Source organism: Triticum aestivum, chromosome 5B (genome assembly GCF_018294505.1).
Source record: "Triticum aestivum cultivar Chinese Spring chromosome 5B, IWGSC CS RefSeq v2.1, whole genome shotgun sequence".
Taxonomy (NCBI): domain Eukaryota; kingdom Viridiplantae; phylum Streptophyta; class Magnoliopsida; order Poales; family Poaceae; genus Triticum; species Triticum aestivum.
Window position 1 is genome coordinate 348,200,421 of NC_057807.1, and position 8,277 is coordinate 348,208,697.

Sequence of the window (8,277 nt, forward strand, 5' to 3'; positions counted from 1 at the left end):
TTGGCTTTTCTTGGCCGAGGTGTCTGGCGAGCCATTCGTCTCGGACGTTGTGTTTAAAAGCTGCTAAGGCTTCAGCGTCCGGACAGTCGACTATTTGGTTCTTTTTGGTAAGGAACCTGTTCCAGAATTTGCGCGCTGACTCTCCGGGCTGTTGAGTTATATGACTTAGATCGTCTGCATCCGGAGGGTGGACATAAGTCCCTTGAAAATTTGCTCTAAACGCGTCCTCAAGCTCTTCCCAACTTCCAACAGTGTTTTCTGGGAGGCTTTTGAGCCAATGCCGAGATAGCCCTTTGAGCTTGAGGGGTAGGTATTTGATGGCATGGAGATCGTCTCCTCTAGCCATGTGTATGTGTAGTATGTAATCTTCTACCCAGACTCCAGGGTCTGTTGTTCCGTCGTATGCCTCTATGTTTATGGGTTTGAACCTTGCTGGAAATTCATGATCCAGCACCTCATCGGTGAAACATAGTGGGTGTGCGGCGCCTCTGTATTTGGGTGTGCCACTGTCTTCGAACACTTGTCCTGTTGTGTTGCTTCCTGGGGCCCTCTTTTTTGGCCCGTAAATGGACCTGGCTGGGCCGTTTATTTTCCCAGGATCATAAGTCGGCTTGTGTGCGGTGCCGCTTGTCGCTTTTGGCCTGTCATCTGGCCGTCTATCCGGCCAGGCGTCCTCTTTGTTTTTTGACTGTGGGGGCTCTATGGCTTCCACGTCAAATTCTGGCAGCAGCTTGCGCTTCGGGTAGCTCTTTGTTTGGTGGCCATTGCCATATTTGTCCGCGGTCTTGAGTACTTTGCTCCACCTCATTCTGAGTATGTCTTCCACTTTTTTGAGCTTCCGTTTTTCCTTCTTCAGACTTCTTGCAGTGGCGACGAGTCTTTTGTGAAGGTTCTTATGCTCCAGTGTTGTGTCCGGCGTGAGGTTGTCTGGACTGTTGGTTTCGCCGGGCATGTATTGATTATCCGATTCGTCCTGTTCAGACGGTTGCTTGGTTGCATGTTCGTCGTCCACTGGTTTGCCCTGCTCTATTGCTGGGTCATTAGGAATGCTGTTTTTGTCGAGGCGGGACTTAGGGCGGTGTCTGCGTCGCCGTTTTGGTTGTTTATCGGCGGGATTATCCTTTGCCGTGCCCCGTTCTTCCTCGTTATCGCTTCCTTTTGGGGTGTCCACCATATATACGTCATGTGACGGGGTGGCCTTCCAGTGCTCAGTGAGCGCTGCTTCTTGATCATCTCCGGCATCGTCGTCCATACCGTCGATGTCTTCGGAGTCGTAGTCTAGCATGTCGGTTAGATCGTCGACAGTGGCTATATAGTGGGTGGTGGGTGGGCTTTGAATTTCTTCGTCATTCGCATCCCAACCATCCTGGCCGTAGTCCGGCCAGGGCTCTTCGGATAGCGAGAGATGCTTTAGCAATTTCAGGATGTCGCCAAAGGGTGAGTGCTGAAAGATGTCTGCAGCGGTGAACTCCATGATCAGCGCCCAATCAGATTTGATTGGCAGGGGCGCAGGAGGTTCGGAGTCCGGCAGGGAGTCTGGCACCTCGGAGTCATGAGCTTTATAAGGGACGAGGTCAGTGTTCGGCTCCATCGCCGTGGAAGTTGCAGCTCCCGAGGCGGTGTCCAGCCACCCGTCCTCGATCTGCGCGATCGGCTCCGGACTATGGGTCGGAGCGGATCCGTGTGCGGCCTCCAAGGTACTGTCCGGCGGCAGAGTTAGATCATGCCCATCGTGACAGTGCGGCACGCTCGGCTGCGGCTCGGATCCATCGAAGATCAAGTCTCCGCGGATATCGGCCGTGAAGTTTAGGCTTCCAAACCTGACCTGATGGCCAGGGGCGTAGCTTTCTATCTGCTCCAGATGGCCAAGTGAATTGGCCCGCAGTGCGAAGCCGTCGAATACGAAGATCTGTCCGGGGAGAAAAGTCTCACCCAGGACTGCGTTGTTGTTGATTGAAGAAGCCATCAAGCCTATCAGTGACGACACAGAGGAACTCTCAATGAAAGCACCAATGTCGGTGTCAAAACCGGCGGATCTCGGGTAGGGGGTCCCGAACTGTGCGTCTAGGCGGATGGTAACAGGAGACAAGGGACACGATGTTTTACCCAGGTTCGGGCCCTCTTGATGGAGGTAAAACCCTACGTCCTGCTTGATTGATATTGATAATGTGGGTATTACAGGAGTAGATCTACCACGAGATCAAGGAGGCTAAACCCTAGAAGCTAGCCTATGATATGATTGTTGTAATGGTTGTTGTGTCCTACGGACTAAAACCCTCCAGTTTATATAGACACCGGGGAGGGCTAGGGTTACATAGAGTCGGTTACAATGGTAGGAGATCTACATATCCGTATCGCCAAGCTTGCCTTCCATGCCAAGGAAAGTCCCATCCGGACACGGGACGAAGTCTTCAATCTTGTATGTTCATAGTCTTGGAGTCCGGCCGATGATGATAGTCCGGCTGATGATGATAGTCCGGCTATCCGGACACCCCCTAGTCCAGGACTCCCTCAAACACCTACAGCATAATCACTAGCATCGCACATAATTTCAAAAGGTAAATTCCAATCAGGTGGCTGGACGATAGGTGCAGTGACCAAATCTTTCTTAAGTATTTCAAATGCTTCTACGCAATCATCATCAAAGACAAAAGGAAATCTTTTTGCAATAAATTAGTCAGAGGCCTAGAGATTTTAGGAAAGTCCTTAATGAACCTCCTATAAAAACCGGCATGACCAAGGAAACTTCTTATACCTTTTATGTCCTTGGGACATGGCATCTTTTCAATAGCATCAACTTTGGCTTTATCAACTTCAATACCTATCTCGGAGATCTTATGCCCCAAAACAATGCCTTCGTTAACCATAAAGTGACACTTTTCCCAATTGAGGACGAGACTAGTGTCTTCGCATCTCTGCAAAACTCGATCAAGGTTGCTCAAACAATCATCAAAAGAGGATCCATAAACGGATAAATCATGCATGAATACCTCACAAATCTTTTCACAAAAATCAAAGAATATAGCCATCATGCATCTTTGAAAGGTAGCAGGTGCATTACATAAACCAAAAGGCATACGTCTATAAGCAAAAGTACCAAAAGGGCAAGTAAAAGTAGTTTTAGATTGATCCTTCGCTGACACATGTATTTGAGAGAAGCCAGAATAACCATCTAGAAAGCAGAAATGAGTGTGTTTGGATAGTCTTTCTAGCATTTGATCAATAAAAGGTAAAGGATAATGATCTTTCTTAGTAGCTTTATTTAACTTACGGAAATCAATTACCATCCTATAACCTATAATAATTCTTTGCGGGATCAATTCATCTTTATCATTAGGAACAACGGTAATACCTCCCTTTTTAGGAACACAATGGACAGGGCTTACCCATTCACTATCAACAATGGGATAAATAATACCTGCCTCAAGGAGTTTTAGTATCTCCTTTCTTACCACTTCTCTCATCTTGGGATTTAGTCGTCGTTGAGGATCTCTAACTGGTTTGGCATCTTTCTCCACTGTAATTTTGTGTTGGCATAATGTGGGACTGATGCCCTTAAGATCATCCAGAGTATATCCAATAGCTGCTCGGTGCTTCTTCAGAGTCTTCAATAATCTTTCTTCTTCTTGCTCTGAAAGGTTAGCACTAATAATAACAGGATATATTTTCTTTTCATCAAGATAAGCATGCTTAAGATTATCAGGTAATGGTTTGAGTTCAAACACAGGATCACCCTTGGGTGGAGGGTGATCCCCAAGAATTTCAACGAGAAGGTTATGTTTCAGCATAGGTTCCTGTTTGAGGAACACTTCATCTATTTCCCTTCTTTCCTTCATAAACATATCGTTTTCATGGTCTAGCAAGTATTGTTATAACGGATCAGTAGGAGGCACAACAATGGAAGCAAGACCAATAATCTCATCCTTACTAGGTGGTTCCCTATCACGAGGTTGTCTATGAAACTTACCAAAATTAAACTCATGAGACATACCATCTATGCCAACGGTGACATTATCTTTTTCACAATCAATCTTAGCACTAGTTGTATTCAAGAAGGGTCTACCAAAAATAATGGGACAAAAATCATCTTGTGGGGAACCAAGAATAAGAAAATCAGCAGGATATTTAACCTTCCCACACAAGACTTCAACATCTCTAACAATCCCAACTGGTTTAATGGTATCCCTATTAGCAAGCTTAATAGTAATATCAATGTCTTCTAATTCAATGGGTGCAATATCATGCATAATTTCTTGATATAAGGTATAAGGTATCGCACTAGCACTTGCACCCATATCACATAAGCCATGATAACAATGATCTCCTATTTTAACAGAAATAACAGGCATTCCTACGACAGGTCTATGTATCTTAGTGTCTGGTCTAGCAATATTAGCAGTCTCACCACAGAAATAAATAACATGCCCATCTAAATCATCATCCAAGAGATCTTTAACCATAGCAATACTAGGTTCAACATTGATTTGCTCAGGAGGTGTATAAGTCCTATTATTACTCTTATGAACAATAGTCGAAGCTTTAGCATGATCCTTTATCCTAACGGGAAAAGGAGGTTTCTCAACATAAGTAGTAGGAACAATAGGATCACTATAGGTGATAGTCTTTTCTTCGACTGTAATAGGTGCAACTACTTTCACTTCAATGGGAGGATCATATTTGAACCACTTCTCTTTAGGGAGATCAACGTGAGTAGCAAAAGATTCACAGAAAGAAGCTACTATCTCAGAATCAAGTCCATATTTAGCGCTAAATCCACGAAAAGCATCGGTATCCATAAAAGATTTGACACAATCGAACTTAGGTGTCATACCTGACTCCTTACCATCGTCGGAACCCCAATCTTCAGAGTTGCATTTAATTATTTCCAATAAGTCCCATTTGAAATCAATAGTCTTCAGCATATAAGAACCAACACAGGAAGTATCGAGCATGTTGCGATCATTGAGAGAAAGCCGAGCATAAAATTTTTGAATAATCATTTCCCGGGAGAGCTCATGATTGGGGCATGAATATAACATTGACTTAAGCCTACCCCAAGCTTGAGCGATGCTTTCTCCTTCGCGAGGCCAGAAATTATGTATGTAATTACGATCACGATGAACAAGATGCATAGGGTAGAACTTCTGGTGAAATTCCAACTTCAATCGCTTATAATTCCAAGATCACGTATCATCACATAGCCTATACCATGTCAATGCATCTCCATTCAAAGATAAAGGGAAGACCTTCCTTTTGACAACATCATCGGGAATACCTACAAGCTTAAATAATCCACAAACTTCATCCACAAAGATAAGGTGTAAATCGGGATGCAATGTTCCATCTCCTGCAAATGGATTAGCTAGCAGTTTCTCTATCATACCCGAAGGAATCTCAAAGTAAATATTTTCAAAAAGTTCAGTAGGTTGAGGAGAAACTCTTTGCTATTCTGGTCGGGGTGAAGATACCCCGAACAAGCCCCTCAAAGGATTAGTTTCCATAGTGACAAGTAACAGAAAATTTCAGCACACTATATAAATGTTTCCTTACCAAGTTCCACCCACCAAAAGCGCTACACTCCCCGACAACGGTGCCAGAAAAGAGTCTTGATGACCCACAAGTGTAGGGGATCTATCGTAGTCCTTTCGATAAGTAAGAGTGTCGAACCCAACGAGGAGCGGAAGGAAATGATAAGCGGTTTTCACTAAGGTTTTCTCTGCAAGCACTGAAATTGTAGGTGATAGATAGTTTTGTGATAAGAGAAATTGTAACGAGTAACAAGCAATGAAAGTAAATAAAGTGCAGCAAGGTGGCCCAATCCTTTATGTAGCAAAGGATAAGCTTGGACAATTTCCTATAATGCGAAAGGAGCTCCCAAGGACACATGGGAATTATCGTCAAGCTAGTTTTCATCACGTTCATATGATTCACGTTCGGTACTTTGATAATTTGATATGTGGGTGGACCGGTGCTTGGGTACTGCCCTTACTTGGACAAGCATCCCACTTATGATTAAACCCTATTGCAAGCGTCTGCAACTACAAAAGAAGTATTAAGGTAAACCTAACCACATCATTAAACATATGGATCCAAATCAGCCCCTAACAAAGCAACGCATAAACTAGGGTTTAAGCTTCTGTCACTCTAGCAACCCATCATCTACTTATTACTTCTCAATGCCTTCCTCTAGGCCCAAATAATGGTGAAGTGTCATGTAGTTGACGTTCACATAACACCACTAGAGGAAAAGACAACATACATCTCATCAAAATATCGAACGAATACCAAATTCACATGACTACTAATAGCAAGACTTCACCTATGTCCTCGGGAACAAACGTAACTACTCACAAAGCATATTCATGTTCATACTCAGAGGAGTAATAATATGCATAAAGGATCTGAACATATGATCTTCCACCAAGTAAACAAATTAGCATCAACTACAAGGAGTAATCAACACTACTAGCAACCCACAGGTACCAATTTGTGGTTTTGATACAAGATTGGATACAAGAGATGAACTAGGGTTTTGAGATGAGATGGTGCTGGTGAAGATGTTGATGGAGATTGACCCCCTCGCGATAAGAGGATCATTGGTGATGACATTGGTGATGATTTCCCCCTCCCGGAGGGAAGTGTCCCCAGCAGAACAGCTCCGCCAGAGCCCTAGATTGGTTCCGCCAAGGTTCCGCCTTGTGGCGGCGGAGTTTCGTCCCGTAAGCTTGCCCAGGATTTTTTCCAGGGTAAAATCTCTCATATAGCAGAAGATGGACATCGGAGGCCCACCAGGGGGCCCAGGAGACAGGGGGCGCGCCCAGTAGGGGGGGCACCCCCCACTCTCCTGGCTGAGGTGTGGGCCCCCTGATGTATTTCTTTCGCTCAATAATTCTCATAAATTCCAAAAACATGTTTCGTGGAGTTTCAGGACTTTTGGAGTAGTGCAGAATAGGTTTCCAATGTTTGCTCCTTTTCCAGCCAGAATTCCAGCTGCCGGCATTCCCCCTCTTCATGGTAAACCTTGTAAAATAAGAGAGAATAGCCATAAGTATTGAGATATAATGTGTAATAACAGCCCATAATGCAATAAATATTAATATAAAAGCATGATGCAAAATGGACGTATCACCATGAGCCTAGGGTTGGGGGGAACCCTAAAGGGGGTGCCCCCCTTGGCTTGGGGGGCAAGCCCCCTCCCCTTGGCCACCGCCCCCCTCCAGATCTCATCTAGAGGGGCCGGCGCCCTTCCCCCTTCACCCTATAAATAGAGGGGAGGAGGGAGCGAAGCCGCACCACATCCAAGGCGCATCCCTCCCCCTCTCCAACACCTCTCCTCCTCCGTTTGAGCTTGGCGAAGCCCTGCCGGAGAACCGCTGCTCCACGACCACCACGCCGTTGTGCTGCTGCTGGAGCTGTCTTCCTCAACCTCTCCCTCCTCCTTGCTGGATCAAGGCGTGGGAGACGTCACCGGGCTGCATGTATGTTAAACGCGCAGGTGCCATTGTTCGGCGCTTAGATCGGAATCCACCGCGATCTGAATCTCTACGAGTACGACTCCTTCATCCCCATTCTTGTAACGCTTCCGTGTCGCGATCTTCAAGAGTATGAAGATGCACTCCCCTCTCTCTCGTTGCTAGTTTCTCCATCGATTGATCTTGGTGATGCGTAGAAAATTTTAATTTCTGCAACGATCCCTAACAGTGGCATCATGAGCCAGGTCTATGCGTAGTTTCTATGCACGAGTAGAACACAAGTTGTTGTGGGCATCGATTTTGTCAATTTACTTGACATTACTAGTCTTATCTTGATTCAGCGGCATCGTGGGACATGTTACACGTACACTTACGTGAGACAGGTTCCGCCGACTGACATGCACTAGTTGCATAAGGTGGCTAGCGGGTGTCTGTCTCTCCCACTTTAGTCAGATCGGATTAGATGAAAAGGGTCCTTATGAAGGGTAAATAACAATTGGCATATCACGTTGTGGCTTTGGCGTAGGTAAGAAACAATCTTGCTAGAAACCTATAACAGTCACGTAAAAACTTGCAACAATAATTAGAGGACGTCTAACTTGTTCTTGCAGCATATGCCGTGTGATGTGATATGGCCAAAAGGATGTGATGTATGAGATTGATCATGTTCTTGTAGTAGGAATGACGACTTGCATGTCGATGAGTATGACAACCGGCAGGAGCCATAGGAGTTGTCTTAATTTATTGTATGACCTGCGTGTCATTGAATAACGCCATGTAATTACTTTACTTTATTGCTAAACCT